Here is a 17,742-nt window from a genome sequence, read left to right on the forward strand (position 1 = left end):
AAGGATGGGGTACTATTGTCCTTCAAGTTAAGAACCAATCTTGTCTGTTAAACCATCTCTGGAGATCAACAATACACAGACAACGCTGTTTGGTGCCTGTCCTCTCCTAATGCTGCATTTAGCTCACTGGTAAACAAACTGAATTTAGGCCTTTAAGTGAAAGTTATGTAGCGTCCTGACCAGAACGTGACAGAGAAAGGAATGCCCTCAAAGGGAAGAAGTACCCACCATCCCTGCCACTGTTATGGGAACTCTTTCTGGTGAGGCAAGTGAACTATCTTACTTGAAAGCACTATGTTTCAAATGGGCACCATCTGAAGATGTTAGAACTTTTAGTCAATGGTTTATTTGTAATATTTGTATAGAGAAAGCTCCAAACTTTGCTGCATGTATACACCTCTGAACTCACACTAGTGGTGATGTGATTACCAGCACAATCAGCTACCACAGGGATGGTGAAAAAGATCATAATCATTATACTATGACATCAAAATCAAGAATTTTAAGATAAAGTACCTGAAATTCAAAATCATCAGCTGCAATAGAATATTTTTCCAAGTTTTCCTGTAAGGTATCAGCATCTGGTATGATACTTCAAACAGCATATTTCAAAGTGGAAGAAGTCAATGAATGTTAATCCTTGCTGAAAGCTGAACAGTAATTTTCACTAAGTGATACAGAAGTAGCAAAAAGGGCTCCCAGAAGACAGACTTTCAATGTGCCTCCCTCCATATTTCACATGTAAATAAACTTTTTTTCTTTAAAATGTTCAATAGTGCCAATTTTGATTTGTCAGGAAAATTCTGGGTTAGTTGCCGGTCCAGAATTACTCCTTATTTTTAAATAAGATTGTTAAGGATTCAGACATGTGAAACTAGATGATCACATGACTCCTACTTAGTCTGATAAAACCAGAAAACTATCAAATATTGAAAACTACATAAGAGCATTAGTTTTCTTTTTTTCCTTCCTTATTTCCTCTGAAATAATTTGGGTCCCAATGCAACAAAACAGGTTCCACATCTTTGTCTGTATAAGGCTGGTTTTGCCTTATTGCTATGCAAAGTAGGTGTAAAATGCTAAAAATTAGAATGGTAATATTTTATAAGCACTTTGTAGTGGTATAAATAATGAGAACTCAAACAGAAACAGTTTTTCTCTCCTTCAGAGGTTTTTTGAGGTTCTGTAGTTTTCAAGCCTCATATTTGGATAAAAAGCACTTCCAAAATCTTGAAAGTGTTCATAACTCAAAATCAGAAGACCACTTTGTTTGATCATTTGATCAAATACATTGTTTGGCAACCTAGGGATGTTTCACTTCCACTTGACCACTTAATTTTAAATGCTTTCTAATTTGGTTCTGAACCTAAAATCAGAAGACTTTGTGCTAAAATACGAAAACACATGCCTGACATTTTCAAGAGCCTGAAACCATTTGTCAAAAATTATTCCGCTGCCCCCCCCCAAAAAAAACCCCAAACCAGCTTGGACAAACCACAAGAGCTGGGGAAGTGTGCCAGGTCAGTTATAACAACAAGAGATCATGAAGGGCAATTAAGACCCAGGTTAGATTCCACAAAGCAATTTGGAAATAAACATCCATGTTTTCTGTTTTGGGCCCCTCGCTACAGGACATTGAGGTGCTGAAGTATGCCCAAAGAAGAGCAACAAAGCTGGTGAAGGGTCTAGAGACAAATCTTATGAGGGGCAGCTGAGGAACTGGGGTTGTTTAGCCTAGAGAAAAGGAGGCTGAAGGGAGATCTGTAACTACCTGGAAGGAGGCTGTAGTGAGGTGGGCGTTCGTCTCTCTTTCCCAAGTAACAAGTGATAGGACAAGAGGAAATGGCCTCAGGTTGCACCAGGAGAGATTTAGGTTGGATATTAGGAAACATTTCTTCACCGAAAGGGTTTTCAAGCACTGGCACAGGCTGCCCAGGAAGCAGTTGAGTCACCATCCCTGGAGGTATTTAAAAAACATGTAGCTGTGGTGCTTGGGGACATGGTTTAGTGGTGGACTTGGCAGTGTTAGGTTAATGGTTGGACTTGATCTCAAGGGTTTTTTCCAACCTAAATGATGCTATGACTCTATCCATTTGATGACCTATGGGAAAACCCGCCAAGGCCACATGTTAAGCCAGCCTGCCACCCATGCTGCTTTGTTAAATGGCACACAGACTTCCAGCTTTGTGCACTCTTGCTTTTGCCAGCTGTTCCCTAGCTCTGGCTGTGCTAGCTTGGCCCTTCCCCGCATCTCCACCAGGGAACTGGGAACTCTCTGCCCTCTCTTGTGTGTTTGTCCCAGCAAAGCTGTACCATGGAGCTACAACCACAGCCCCTGACTACTGGCATGAAAAGTCCTGAGAAGCTGGCTGGGAACTGCCCATGCATCAGAGGGCTCCACGCAGCACTACACTCTCTCCAGCACTCCCACAGGAAGGGTATCTGCAGGGGCCTGGGAGAGCTGGAGCTCCACAAACGTACAGCAGGCTGCCGAGAAAGTGCCCTTGAACCTGCCTCTCTGAGACCCCCAAGGCTTGCCACACCAGTGCTGGGCAACAGATAGATACTCCAGGTGCTTTTTACCATTGGCAACTCCCTAAACTAGTGAAAAAGTACCAAGAAGTAAATATCTGTTTTCAGTAATTCTCCAGTTATACAAGAACACTGTGCAAATCCATTTAGGGAAGTGAGAAAGCCACCACCACAATCAGCTGCTAGACAGTCAGGTAATAACTACAAAGAGAACCAAGGCAATATGATGCAACTTTATCTTCCTCTAAAGAAAAATCAATCCATCCTGGTGATGAATACGTTTAAACTCTGCAGTTAAGACGTAGCATCAAAACAGTAACAATTTCTAAAAAGTACAGGATTTGGAAGCTATACTATATTCCAACTCTTAGTGCTTTCCCTCTTCCGATTATCAGTATCCCCATCATCACAATCCTTAAGTGATTTGCTAACAGAATCAGCGTTCAACTGAATAAAACAGACGGTATTCTGCATAAATACAAACTGTGAGACTACGTAATGAGCCTTTTGCCATACAGGTCAGCTATATTAAATTTATTACAAGATCTCAAAGTTTTTGCAGAACCAAAAAAAAAGTTATATGAGAATTAACTCCTTAAGGTAAACAGCATGTGTAAAACTTGAAGCATTGTGTACAATAAATGTGCATATGCACTTGTACATACTGTGTAATTAGGTTTTCTTTTTACCCTCAACGGGAAATATTCAGGAAAGAAAAAAAAAAATATTCAGTGGTATTTTCTACCATTTAAGACCAGTTATAGTTGCATGTTCTTTACTGTAATACAGAAAGAAATTTATGCTGGTCCATGAACTCCTACACTGGTATTTCTCTCCCTCTTCTTCCCCTTTTCTTCTATATTAAAATTACATCCAGTTTTTCTCATAAAATGCATTTTGTATTTGATAGAGAAAGTCCATGTCCCCCAAGAACTTACATTACAAAATCTGTGAATGAAGACTTAATTATCTGGAGGTTTTTAAGAAAATCCATTACATGGCCCAAAGTACATTAAAAAATTAGATGTGAAATTTTTCAGCATCTACCTCTTCTTTCACACTTCCATTATAATTTCTGGCTGAATATCTGTTGTGAACCATGAAAACTACTTGCCTACTACCTTTTAAGAAACTGGCTTTCTGATTAACGAAGAGCTGTTTCACTAGTCTTGTCCATTACAACCAATGTTGTCTTTACTTATGCATATCATTTCCTATATCTACAATTCAGATGGTTTTGCCCTATGAGACTAATGCAGTTTTAGCCTCAGCAGCCCCTAAGACAGACAGCTGCTATTTCCTATTGTGTCTAAATAAAGTGGACTTAGTTTAGATCAAAACATAGAATATATTGTTCTCTTGCCGTATAATTAAAAATCTATTTGTTTAATTAGAAATTTTCTCAAGATGAGGGATATGTATTCTAGAATATATATTTTTTTTTTCCCCCTCTTTTCCTGGTAGGCATGGCTCTGCAGTCAGCCACCACGGAGGTACAGCTTTAGCTCAGTCAGGAGAAGTCAGAGATGCAGTACTGGGTGCGATCTTCCTTTGATGGCCCCAACAAGGTTCACTTCCCTTCCTGGTCAGGGCTATACCTCATTCAATAAGGTCAAGTGCTTATGAAAAAGATCTTGCTTCTGAAGATGACAGCACCTAACCTAACAACAGAGAGAAAAATCTAGAGATACAGGTAGTCACTGCCCCATACTGCAGAGGCCATGGCGGGACAAAAGAACAACCTCTTAACCTACCCCATCTACAGGCACCCAAGGTACTTCTCATTTCGATTAGCCAAGTCCACGCACAGCTGAGAAAGTTGGAGTGTTATTGCTATAATTATTTTCTTCCTTTTCTATTTTCCTGCCTTCCTCACCCCTGGACTCTTTAAAGAAAGACTCCCAGGAGCTTCCATTCAAGTGGACTGAAAACAATGTCAGTGGGAGCTAACTTCTGCAGCACCGGTTGTTGTCACTGATGACCTATTCAACAGCAGCAGCACCAGCCTGGCTTTGTCTTCTGCTCTACTAAACAAACTGATGGCAGACTCAGTCCTGCTGCAGAAATATTGAGAATTAAAGAAAGCACAAAGGGCGCAGGCAGCAGAGTTGAAACATTTAGTGGAAATAGGGGAGCTGGTCAATAAAAGGGGATGGAGATTGGATCAAAAGGGGTTGACTTACAATGGGACATGGGCTAAAAAGGGGTGTGCACTATCCCACAGGTCAAAAATGACAAAACATTGTGCTCCTGAAGCTGTCACCTTCTGCACAGTAGGGGGGCATCTGGGAGCAAGAAGAAATGCAGAGCTAGCAACTCAATATATAGGTAATGTACAAAGAGAAAAAGAAAAAAAACGTAAAGTGTGAAATTCTGTGGTGCTTGCAACAAGCTGAGACCGCTGACCTCAACGAACCAAACAAAAGACATTTTTAGAGAAGACATAGGAAAGAAAGAAAAACAAAGTATGATAATGAAGAGTGAGATTTTGGTTAAGGCATTCATCTGGGACTTGGGATAGCTGGTTCCATTCCAAGATTCTGCCATGTATTTCCTGCGGGACCAGAAGCGAGGCCTTTAATCCCTCTGCAATTCAGTCTTCATCAGTAAATAAATACTCAGGGAGAAGATATGACATGTACTTTGTGTGCGGGGTCCTCTGAGCCCAGCCATACTTCACTTATGTAAAAGCAAAAAAGTTTGTTGAAACAGGCATATGTGAGAAATTCCAAATTTTGAATTTTTCTATTTTGCAGGCATTTAAATGGATCACATTTATTCTTAAGTAAGTTTTCAAAGCATTAAACTTCCAATCACACCTTTCTATCATTTTCTACCTTTGAAGCACTGAATACAAATATCCAGCTGGTGTCCAGTGAATACAGATACCTGAACGATACCCAGAGATTTTTCTGTGTTTCCTATTTTACCTTTTGCTCTTGTGTCGCATTCCAAAACCCATTCTCTTCTGGAGAAGTTAGAGGAGATGAAAAGAGTGAAATCATATCGACTTTCCAAAATGAGGGGAAATATAAGCTAAAACATCAATGATATTTGAGAAAAGTAATTTCCTTACTTTAAGGGTGTTTGACCCGTTTTCAGTGGAAAGGGAGATTTTTTTTTTATCCTTTCTTCTTTCATGTAATTTCATTTAATTTAAATGCATTTCCCTCCTTAACTTTTTTTTGCAGAATGAAAGAAGCCCAGAAGAGTAAAACAACGAGAGAAAATAGATTTTTCCTGGATATTAAAAGACCCACACACATTACAGTAACTTTTTTTTTTCCTTGAAAATTTGAAATAAACCCCCGTGTCTCCCGCCATGCATCATGAGAAAATGCATCCAATTAAATGCTGTTCTATGTGACCATCCTTGATAATAACAACAGAGTCTCCTAGATCTTGCGGACTGACTCCTACACCCATCACTGGGATGACTGTAGCCAGACAGGAACACACCTTGTCTACCTTGAGGTAATAAACCGCTTTCCTCGTGTCACAGCAGAAAATAAGGATGGCAGGTTCTTATGCCCAGGCATGTAGCACCGTTACGTGTCCTGGACAGTATGGAAGAGCTGCCTGTACCCTTCAAACCTGTGCATAGATGGCATGAAGATCACTGCCCCACTGATGAGCTGCTATTTGACAGACAGAGCTGCCTAAGTGTGCCTAGAAAACACCTGACCTGCCTAATCATCAGCTGCTCTTAACTATGGTAGTTCCACAGAAATCAATTCCCAGATCTGTCCTCAGAGTTTAAATGCTGGCCACCTGGCTGATAGTCTCACAAGTAATAAGGTAATTCAAACAGGTCAAGTTACCAACGCAGAAACAGTGAGGGGTTTTTTTGCTTCCTGCCATGGAGAGAAAAAATTCCAGTCTCTGTTCAGAATTGGCCATCATTATTAAATGCACACATGGATGGGCTTTTTGGCCATGATATAAATGACTTAAAGCTGTGATTCAAATAGGTCTGTAAAGTGGTTCTATGATGTTCCTCTCCCTTCCTTTTTTTTTCCTTTTTTTGAAACTGTCTCTGCTCCACTGTTCTTTGTAGAGATAAGCCCTTGAAAATCACCCTTCTTAAGGTGTAAACTTGGTGACTGTACATTATAGTTAAACATTTGATTTGTTATAGGCTAGAAAAATAGAGAACTTGAAATCTCTTCATGGTGTATTAAAGGTCACACAATTATAATAAAAACTTGCTCCAGCAGCTCCAGTCACCGACAAAATCAGTCTCAAATTTCCAGCGAACAATGAAGTCCCCACAGAGTTTCAGCTTCCCCGGGAAATCAGGGTATCTCAGGCTGTGTTGATTTTAAGGATGTCCTGAATGCCCATCATAAAAAATGTGTTACTCAACACAGTCACAGCTCTTGCAGGGTCCTCTGATTGAAAAATATGCTTTTTATTTTACAGCCATTTGGGGCATAGCATTTTTCTGGTTTCCGAAACTTAAAAAGCAGCCAGCTCTACTCTGTTTGGGTGAGACACTACCAGCTTGAATGTCATTTCATAGTATTCCACACATCAAAATAAAATAATAGTAATACAGAACAAAAATCTACATCTTCACAATACAAACTAATCTTCCGGCTTCCCATCAAGCAAAACATATTGACAACTGACAATAGGCAATTAATAGATTAATGAGCATAGCTCTTATCTGTCTACATTATGAGTTTATCTGGTTGTAACAGGATGAACACAACACGGGCCTGTGCTCACAGGAGTGCTGTCCCAATAGAAATGAGATCACTGCAGCAAGATATGAATGCAGTATTTTGATTACCAGGTATGGCTCAATGGAAAAGACACCCCCACCCCACACCCCACCCTGCAGACTTTATTCTATACGTTTTTAAATTATTCAAGGGCAAAGAACAGAATATAATTTACTAGAGAGAGAATTAGAGGAAAAGGTTTTACGAAAGTAGGAGAGATTAGGTTTTGATCCAGGGTTAAGATGACTGCCTCTGGCACACAGAATCTGTCAAGATAGGTGATGGAACGTTAAAAAAATCCAAAACACCTTTCCACCTAAAACTGAACCTAAACCCAGTGATGTCTGCAGTGTGAAATAATAAAATTAACTTTAAAAAATCCTTCAATAACCCAAATTCAAAAATCTGACATACAAACTAGTTTTTCAGTGGCTCTAACTCCAAGAAATGGCACTGCTCTTTCTGACAATCGTAAGCTCATTCATACCATGGATAAATTTGATCTGCAGAAGTACAGAGGTGCACTGGGGAATGCTGTGCTTTGCGTGAAACCAGCAGAAAGGCAGTCTTTCCAAATGACCAAGGTAGGAAGGTGAACAAGGCACGAATTTGGGGAGCCAGAGTATCATTATCTTAATTGTATCCTGACGTTTCTCCCCAGGTCCCTGGTGGTATGCTTGCTAGTAACGTATCTCCCCAGTTCTGTGCTTATACATTCCCTATTTCTACCACAGGAGGAAACCAGCTTTGCTTTTCTTGTGCCCAGAGCCAAGTTCTGCCGCCTTCTCGCATGCATAATCTAAGTTGTCTCAACAGAGCTATTGTACGGGTAAAGTGAATTTGCCCTTGATAGCATTATAAAGTTTCAAAATAAATATTGTGATGTTTTGTGGGTTGGCAAACACAATCTGCAATTTGCTGTGTGGAAATTGTTGTTCTGCTCCAGAATTATGCAGGTTTTCATCATGACTAATGACATGAGGCAAACACAGCATGACAGTTGCATGTTGATCATTCTATACAATTTTGCTCATAGGTTATTTATTGGGTTTCTTTCAGAGCTCAGTGCAGCTAAAAAAAACCACCAGTGGAGTAAACTTTGGATTAGGCTTGATGTTATTGCTTTGTAATACACAATAAGAACTCTGTGTGTGTGTGTATTATTCTGATTTGGACCAAGCCTCCATATAAAAATGGAGCCATGATCCTAATGATGACAACCTCCTGGGAATGCTGCTGTGGTGGTCCCAGGCACTGCTGTCCCAGCCACTCACTACCAGCCCAGGCAGAGCAAGACCTGCCTCTGCATCCCCACATCAGGGCACAGCATCAGAGGTGCTGGGGGAGCATTGCATGGGTTGCTCTGTGCCCACTGGTAGTTAATTCCAGCAGTGGAGCAGGGGAATAGCTGCAGGCAGGAGCATTTAAACCACAGAAACAAATACTGCCAGAGGACATCTCAAAGCTTTGTAACCCCCTTTACACCTGGCCCTCTGCTGTTTTAAGCAACTGTCATGTTGAAACAGCAGGAAGGGGCTCAAAGGCTACTTCTGCATGTGTCTGTTCAGATGACAAAAGGAGCCATACAAGCCCAGAGAAATACAGTATTATTATATACTGCACTGAAAAGGGAATTCAGTTTGTGTCTCATTTTTAAGAGCTAATATCCTTTTATCTGATCAAATGGTAAACAGCATTGGTAAATCAAGTTTTGATGGCATATGTATTTGCAAACAAAACTTTATATTCAACCTTTTCTAAGATGATCCCACAAATCTGTATTGATATCCTCTGTGGTCACATTCTTTAAAATCCTGGAAAATAGAACAGCCTCCCATGCACTGCTTTAAACCATGTACATGCACTTCTACATTTCCTAATTGAATGGGACCTTCTAGGCATGCAGTGAAAAGCAGCTTTGGAAAATCAGTGTAGAGAGGGACAGAATGTTTTCCAAATGCTGATTTTATTCTGTTCTTGGGTATTCTATTCCACAGAAAATCAGACTAAAACTTCCCCACTGAGAACTGCAATGTGTCATCTAAACACATTCCTCAGTAATGCACTCTTCCTCAGGGATGCCGTGTTCAAGGATGCCTCCCAGAGCACCCTGCTAGACTAAGCTGAAGATCCTGGCCCCCCCCGAGGGGAAAGGCACAGGCAGCACGGTGCAAAAACTGAGACGTTACAGTTCTCTTAAATACATTTCTTCCTTGGGCACTGCTAACCATTGTTTTAGCTGGATGCCTCAGGACTAGTCTGGTGTAACAGCCTTGTCACCTTGCTTTGTCACACCTCTTCCTAGGATTTGGGACACCAATACACTGGAAGGCACAAAACCACCTGTACTATACCCTGGCAAAACCAAGCCATAAGTGTTTAATGCAGCTTGGTACATTTGCCACTTATCTCCACGGTAAAAGTAGAAGAGAAGACACAGGCATCTGCCTCCAGCACTTCTGGGAAAACTCTTCAGTTTTATGGACTGACATGGGATCTATCTTTTGCAGTTTCTGCGGGGAACTGTTGACAGAACTATCAAGAAACCTCCCCTGCCTGTTTTACTGAGAGATGCATCCCAGATTAGAGGACAGGAAGAAAATTTTAGTAGAGCAGTTGCGACTCACTTGTTTCTTTGATACTATGAAATGTACCATACTGAAGAGGTCACCAATGAACTTCAGTGCTTATGGAGAATAACTGTAGCACTGAGGAGAGCAGTCCTTTGGTTACAGGAACTGACATCAGTTCTCTAAGTAGATGATGCCCGCTTGCTCAATTTTTCATATGGAGAATTAAGAAAAATCCTCCTGAGCCTGCGTTTGAATGTGTGGACAAAAACTGCCTCGACAGAGAACAAGGGGAAGAAAAACAATGATCAAGAGTTGACATTGCTGACTGGAGTGAAACTACTAATAGACAACAGCTTCTGTTGACATAATACGGTGCTGCTCCATTGAGGCCAGGGGAAGCAGGAATGTTTTATCTTGGCTAAGAAATTCCGGACACAACCGTTTCTCACTTTTATATTATAATGAACACTTCAACATGCTTAAACATTTTCCTGTGAAGAAGTTAATGAAGCCTTGCTTAGATCTGTGGACACATTTACAGCCCTTTATTTAGGACACAGGAAAAAATAAGGTCCTTTATGAAATCAGCTACATGAAGCAACAGGAGCCATTATCCAAAACGGAGAGATCACAAGGCATTTTAAGCAGCAGATTAGTTAAATGGTTACCTTCAAAATTGCTATTGCAATGGTGAAACAGGCAGGTCAAAGATTTCAGACACACCTAAGCATGAGCTGGGGGGAAAATACAAACCCAAAAATGACAGGAGTAGATAAGTGTTGGTTCAGGGATGTTTTAGACCTGATAGCAAATACATTATCCACTGTAGAATCTTTTCTGCACTCAGGAAAAGCAATGGGACATTGTATGTTCTTCGCAAGTAAACAGGATCGCGCCACATGTAGAACCAAATTTGGTATTAATTCCTCCTGTCACTGTTGATCTCTGCCGTTCCCGAGTCTGGAAAATGAGCTAGCAATTCAGCTCAAAAGAGCACAATGCCAAATAAGCAAAAGCCAGCTGAAGAGAGCTACACACACATTCTCCTCTCTCACCACCAAAGTGCGACTCTGCTCTCCCAACCTCTTTGGCCCCCTGTTTCAGTCTGTAAAATGGAAACAATCTTGCAGGACAGAGTGAGACCCTCAGATCATGAGCCCACTCAGTGAACTCTGGAAGAAGGAGCACCGCTTCTGGCCTTCAGCATTTTTAAGTCTGCAGTACCTCCTATATGGCAAGTGCTACCTACATGGGGAACATCTGTTTTATTTCTATGCACAGAAGCTATTTTTGCTTAAAATATTTGTGGAAAAACACCAGTTTCAGATGCATGACTGATGAACCTCAATTAAAATAGGAAAGGTTTTAATACAAAGTTCTTTACACATCTCAGACTTTGTGACATAACATGAACTTTGAATGTAAAAGAGCCTATAGATGCATTTTTTTACAACAACAGTAATTTAGAGATTAAATACCTTTTCCTGGGAGATCCGCCATACTAATTTCTGAGAATCTAATGACATACACAGGATGTTTAAAAGGTAGAATGTAGAAAATTAATTGTTTCATTAATTAGTTTGGCAAGGCCTTCAATACTAAAGTTACATGTATTTTTACATAGGGTTGGGCAATCCAGCTCAGATTTTTTCATTATTCATGTTTCGGCACTACTTGTGTTCTGTGTTGTTTCACAAAAAAAAAAAAAAAAAAAAATTAACTGAGATTGGAATTTGCCATTCTGGCTGAGATTTCTAAAAATCCTTGCAGAAAACCTTCCATTTAACTTGCCTGGAGTGAGAGAGTTGATGCATAGTTTTCTTGTTCTCGGAGCTCCATCAAAGTCCTACAGTTATGCTGTCCCTGTAATACTGGCATCACATTTCACACTCAGATCGTGATGAGCTGAATTTTCAGTAGAACGGATTGAATTTTCAGATGAAACAACTTCTCATTGCAGTACACCAGCTTGTTCAAACAGAATGTTTTGGGCTTTGACAACCTCCCAGCTCAACACAGACAGGCATGTCTTATAAAACACTTGTGGGGCTCCTAAACCTACATTCTTTGGCAAGGAGGTGATGGACTTCCTAGGTTGCCTGTGACACCTCAGGAGCTGCTTTATTCCATTTTGAACATAAACAGGAATAAGAAACACTCCTCTTTCTGAAGCCAATGTTTCTGAACCTCCTTTCTATCTCTAATACTGTTTGCATCTCATTTCACATCACAAACATCCCAATAAAGGTCTTCCAGCAACACAGAAATGTTAAATACCACCTTCTCCAGCCTGGGTACTCAAAAGAGCAAGAGGGCTACAAGGAGGTGAGGAACAGCGCTGAGAGAAGTGATGCAGCAGCACACTCTACAGAGTCTCCACACAGATTCACCTAGGTGCTGAAGTACCAGACTGGCTTGATAACTTTTTCTATGTAGGACCAGCCCAGCTTTCACTTTGGGTTTTATTGCAGGAAAAAGCTATTCAGTGCTAGTCACTTGTGGTTGCCAGTACTTAGCATTACCTAATTTTAACAGGAGTACTCTAGGACACCCGAAAGAAACACATGGAAAAATCCGTATAAATAACTGTAATGCACCAGACTCCCAAAGCAAAGGGCACATCCTCACAGCCTGCCCTGTCTCTCTGCAAATGATGACATGACATGCTGAAGAATCTTCCTGCGCTCTAGAGAAATAAAGAGGAACAGGGAATATTTTGGAAGGGAAGTGTGAAATGTAGGAGGGCTGGGGAACTGTCTTCCTTATTTTTACATATTTTCACCTTCTGACAAACGTAAGTATACATACACGTACCTTTGTGTGGCATTTCACTCCCTAGTAAATATCAAATACTCATGAAGAGTTTCTGAAATTAGGAGGAACTTTCTCATGGTTTACGTGCTCCCTCTAAGAATACCACATCATTTCAGTCAAGACAGAGGCAGGGTCTGGACAATATTCTAAAACGTAACAAGGTCTACCTTATCAAACGCATCGCTCCTACTGAAAACCAAGTACCCGTTGGCCTCAGTGCTGCCGACCGTACACTGTGTGCAGCCATTAAAAAAAAAAACACCAGCATTTTACCAAGCTTGGACAATCACACTGGACAACATACCAAGATCAATGCGGGAGATGAGGATAAAGACCAAACAGCTCTGGAGATGTCCTAGAGAAGTCTAGTAAACAACAGCCCTCCACAGAGAAAGGTGATAGAAAAATCAAATCACACTGAAATTTATTGAAGCTTAAAGCTGCTTACAAAAATGCTCAAGGTGAACGATTAATTTCAAACCAGGCCAAATTGAGGAAAAGAACCTTGATGCACACACCAATTTTGTTCCTCAAAGTCAAGAATTGCCTAATCAATAGTAGTGCTAAAAGGAGATGGGCACTCTCAGGGGTACCATTACAATGAATTGCACTGGGTTTTAGCCACCTGGCTCCCAATTGCTTTAATAGATGTCACATGGCTAAAGCCCGGTCTAAAGCTTTAAAACGTCACCCCTTGGTCTTCCTGAGCATCCACTGCTGTCAGGTGGCAAATGTGAAACAGTGGGAGGGACTGTGAGATTTACTCCTGTATTGACCAGCACCAGAACATGCCCAGGAATTTTCACTGCTGTTGCAAGTGTCAGTTACTAGGTGAAGAAAGGCAAAGCAGGAGACGTAAAAGAGGTGAGAGAAACTGAAAAAAACTGTACTTAACCCTTCCTCTGTTGACATGTTGATAGCAGGCTGCATCAGGTACTCACATTGCTGGACTAATCCAATCAGCCCTCCTCTGCCATTAGCTAAAAATAAATAAGGACCTTTTAGGTAATGCTCTGACTGCTCCCCCCATTCCAAACTGTGCTCAAAATCTTACTGGAAAACCTTCAAGGGGTTTAAGGTTTTAAATCAAATAAAGAAGTGGACAAAAGGAGAAAAATCCGATCAGAGCAGAAAGGGTTAGCTTACACAGGCACTGATTTTTTTCCATTTTCACCAGCACCGAACTCCACAGGAGCAGTAGCTGGAGAGACAGAAGGAAGCAGGTAAATAGAAGAGGAAGGAAGAGTTTCTTTCATGCTTATATTATGCATAATTTTAGACAAGGAGAGGTGGCATCCTGTCAACAAGATCTGGGCTTGACTTGATTCCTGGGACTGCTAGTGGCCAGCTATGGGACGGTGAGCGATCTGTTCCCTTTCTCTGACAGTTCTACAGCCCCAGAACCCTCCAAGGATGGGACTGCCCTGCTGTGCCTAGAGAAGAGCAATGGGAGTTGGCCTTGGTAGTAGGCTCCTCACGAGAGGTCACTTTGTGGTGGGGCTCTCGCAGAATATATAACTGCCAATTAACAGCAACCACTTTTTAATAGAAAGTGCACAAATACTGTCACAAAGAACAACAAATGCTCTTAAGTGGAAGTGGGTGGGGAAAGGGAACAAAGAAAATAAGTAAACCAAAGAACGTAAAAAACCCAAAGAAACTGAAAAAAAAAATCCTTGAAGAAAACCTGACCCTGCCAGTTATGAGTGGTGCAAAAAAAAACCCCAAAAAAACCAACAACAAACCAAAACAAAACAATTTGTGTACTATCTATCTTCCTGCCAGCCGTTTAGAAGACTGTGCTTCTAAAGCTTAGAAGGGTAATGGTTAGCCCGTGCTTTATAAGAGAAGAAAAGGAATGGAAAAATCTTCCTCAAAATAGCAGAAAACTGTTATGAGCATGCAAAACCTAGGAAGTGGGTTTTTTCTATATATGAGCCTGAATGTATTTCATAATATGACCCCTTTCCATTGAACCCTACATACATTGTATGTGCTTTAGAATAGTAATTATTAAAAACAATAGAATGCCCCGAGCCAAAGCGAAACTGTATACTGTAAGAAACAGCATTGAGTTTGCTATTAAAATAAAGGACAGAAGTCTGATAAGGAGACGGTTACTTGCAGGTCTGATCCAGATCCCATTAATTTGATAAGTTTTGAATCCAACTATGAGTGTAGGCCTGGCTCACAAGCCACAGAGCATTTGCGAGTGCTACTGTTACGCTGGCTTTTGCAGTCTCTCTCTTCATAGACGTTAGAGCCAAACCCCATCAGTTCCCCTTAGTTGCGCTGGATTGGCACTTTGGAAATCCTGGTGGACAGGAAAGGTTTAAATCCTCACATCTGAGGAGTAAAAGCAACACAGAGCTCAGCTACTGGCTAAAAGTGCTCAAGAAAAATGAAGGTAGAAGAACTGGCAGGAAAAGGAGAAACAACAAGCAATAATATGGAGGGGGAAATTAAATTGTAAAAAGGTACAGCAGGGAAGGGAGAATAGAAGACAGTACGGGAAACAGTGGGGGGAAATTAAATTAATCAAAAATAAGGAAAACATTTAGGGAAACGTAAACAATGAGAAACAGAGGGGGGCACGCAAGAGGTATATTGGAGGCAACAGAAGGAAAGAGTGAGGCAATGAGAGAGAGAAAGAAAAGCTGGGGGGGAGGTGTGAGAAACTGAAAATGGCAAGACATAGGAGAGAAAATGGAAGAGAGAGGAAAAGGGAGGTAAAGAGAAGGATTTGTACGGGGAGAGGACCAGAAAGAGCAGAACAATCCTACGGAGCCTGCTGTGGTGGGTCGCAGAGGAGTTCACAAGCCCATGCACTCCAACTATTTCTTTTTGATTCTGTGTCATTGTCAGGCTTCAGACTGCAGCTGCAAATTGTTTGTCTGGCAGTTCTGGTAGGTTTGATTCAATAACTCCTATAAGAGGGCAGGCAGGATATCAATGCTGCTTTATTGCCTTTTTCTCTGCCTACAATAGCAATCCTCCAGTTATACAGTATTATAAAGTGCCATCACTGGGGGTTGTATCTCAGCATAGTCACATCTCATCTTCCTTGACTATAATAAGCTGGCAAAGGTAAAAGTCTGAAACTATGTGAGCTTCATGAAATGATTAACATTCAGGCCTAAAGACTGGTGTCAGGGTTGGGCACTGAGCAAACAACAGACCCTCACTTCCCAAGTACCACAGTGAGAGGCAGCTACATCCTACATGATCAGCTGCACCAATATGTACTCGGTAACCTGTGTCAAGTCTTACTCCAGCCACTAGTGGACAAAACATGAACACTCCAGAAAGCTGCAGCCACTGCTCGGGAACAGAAAAAATAACCCATGCAGTCCGGTCACTTGAGTAACTTTTCATGCCTCTCTCCTAATCCTTTGGATGCGAGCTCTTTAAAAATAATCACACAGTGACATTTAATGTTAAGACTGGATTGACTGACGTGGACTTACCATTTTTCCTTCTGGAAGTTGGTTCCTTCAGGCTGCAGGGGTGTGCCTCACCAGGCTGACATAGAGAAACGTCCCCAGCCTTGAGTGTGCATGATCTGTCAATAAGAAGAGGCTTTCAGTTACACAATGCTGTCAAATAGCACCTTTTACAAACACTAAATTCAAGTTAAAAATGTCACAGTAAAACAGGAAAATCACCACAGAGAAAACTGCCTGTGAGGCTTTTTATTGGCGTATCTTTTAAAAAAGAAAAATTCCTGGCACATGGTTCTTGTTAAAGGCACACAGATCAGAACAGAACTTACCATTCAGGCCCAGTCATCAGAAATGTTGGGAGTAGCTGCCTAGAGACAGGCCCATTTTGTTTGCTTAAACTTTGTCTCACATATATATACAGTTATATAAAAATCCATTTCATTTTAAAAATCATAGGTTGATGCCTTTAAGGTTGTGTTTAGAAATCATTGTGACTTTACATTGCAGTTTATTCCGTATATTTCCATCCTTCTGAATCACACTGTTCAACCTCCACTTATTCTTAATAAATTAATTTGCAATTGCTCCCTCGGCATTTCAGCCTTTCATGATGGAGAGCAATTCCTCTCATTTCACTCATCAAGGCTCTATATAACAATGAAAGTTCCTATAGGTCACCTCTATTGTGCTTTATTTCCTTAACCCCTTTAGCCTTCCCCCCCAGTGAGCATTCTTAAACCTGGAGCTCTCTGGGCTAAGGCAAAAATAAAATTTCTCCTGCAAGGCAACTGCAGCCAAATCTATATTGCATCAGGTCTATAGAAAATGTGACTGTAGCCATGTGATTTCAGTTCTCCAACACCTTTACGCTGTCATAATATCCCATTTGTTTTTTTTCCAAGCAGTCACACACACAGAACTGCTGGGATTTTTCTCTAATAACCCCAGGTCTCTTTTTTTCTTTGGTACACTGAATAATATGAACTCTGCTGTGGTTCACTAGCTCTAGACTTACTGTTATAGCCACTAAAAGATCCAAATCCTTCTCGGCTTGGTAAGCGTTGCTTCTTACTGTTTGCTTAATCTTTACGTTTGGCAGAATAATCAATGTCTGCTATTTTACTTGCTATAATCTTTCAGAATAAAATTGATGGGCAAGATTCTGAGCTGCTGTAAGTTGGCATCACTTCACTGGTCCAGTTTCACACATTAAATAGATGCTTCAAAACAAACCTGGAAAGGCAAGCCACCAGTTTGAATTTTCCAGTTGTTACTTATGACCAGTAGCTGTTTCCTAAGTTGTGGTCCTGCCTTATAATTTGCATTTATGTAGAGGAAAGCCCTGACAGCTGGCAGGCAGGCAGGCATGCTCATACACTGTGGAAGAGGTGCAGCTCAGGGTGCAAGTGCAGGGTAGCTGAATGTGTCCAAAAGTAGCCCTACTCTCCCAAGAAATTTGCATTAAAAGAACAAATCATCACATTTTCTTAAAGAACAATTTTACATTGCATCATATTCCAGGATGCCTCTTCTTTGGTGCAATCTGACCATGCCAGGGAAAACAAAATATTTCTGATCAGCAATATAGTACTAAATAAAACATCTGCCATTCATACACACAGTCTTGAAGGCTGAGCATCTTTAGGGGGAGGA

General features: G+C 40.9%; 1 long non-coding RNA gene across 1 annotated transcript in view; it reads right to left on the reverse strand.

Moving 5' to 3' along the window:
- The window catches only part of LOC121094373, a 109,629-nt gene that overhangs the window by 37,206 nt on the left and 54,681 nt on the right, over nt 1-17,742 (reverse strand). The window contains exons 2-3 of the long non-coding RNA XR_005829832.1: nt 16,114-16,208; nt 13,542-13,626 (exon numbers count right to left, since the gene is read on the reverse strand). This is a non-coding gene — a long non-coding RNA (uncharacterized LOC121094373). The remainder of the gene's footprint in view (nt 1-13,541; nt 13,627-16,113; nt 16,209-17,742) is intronic.

The sequence above is a fragment of the Falco naumanni genome, chromosome 10, assembly GCF_017639655.2.
Source record: "Falco naumanni isolate bFalNau1 chromosome 10, bFalNau1.pat, whole genome shotgun sequence".
NCBI lineage: Eukaryota > Metazoa > Chordata > Aves > Falconiformes > Falconidae > Falco > Falco naumanni.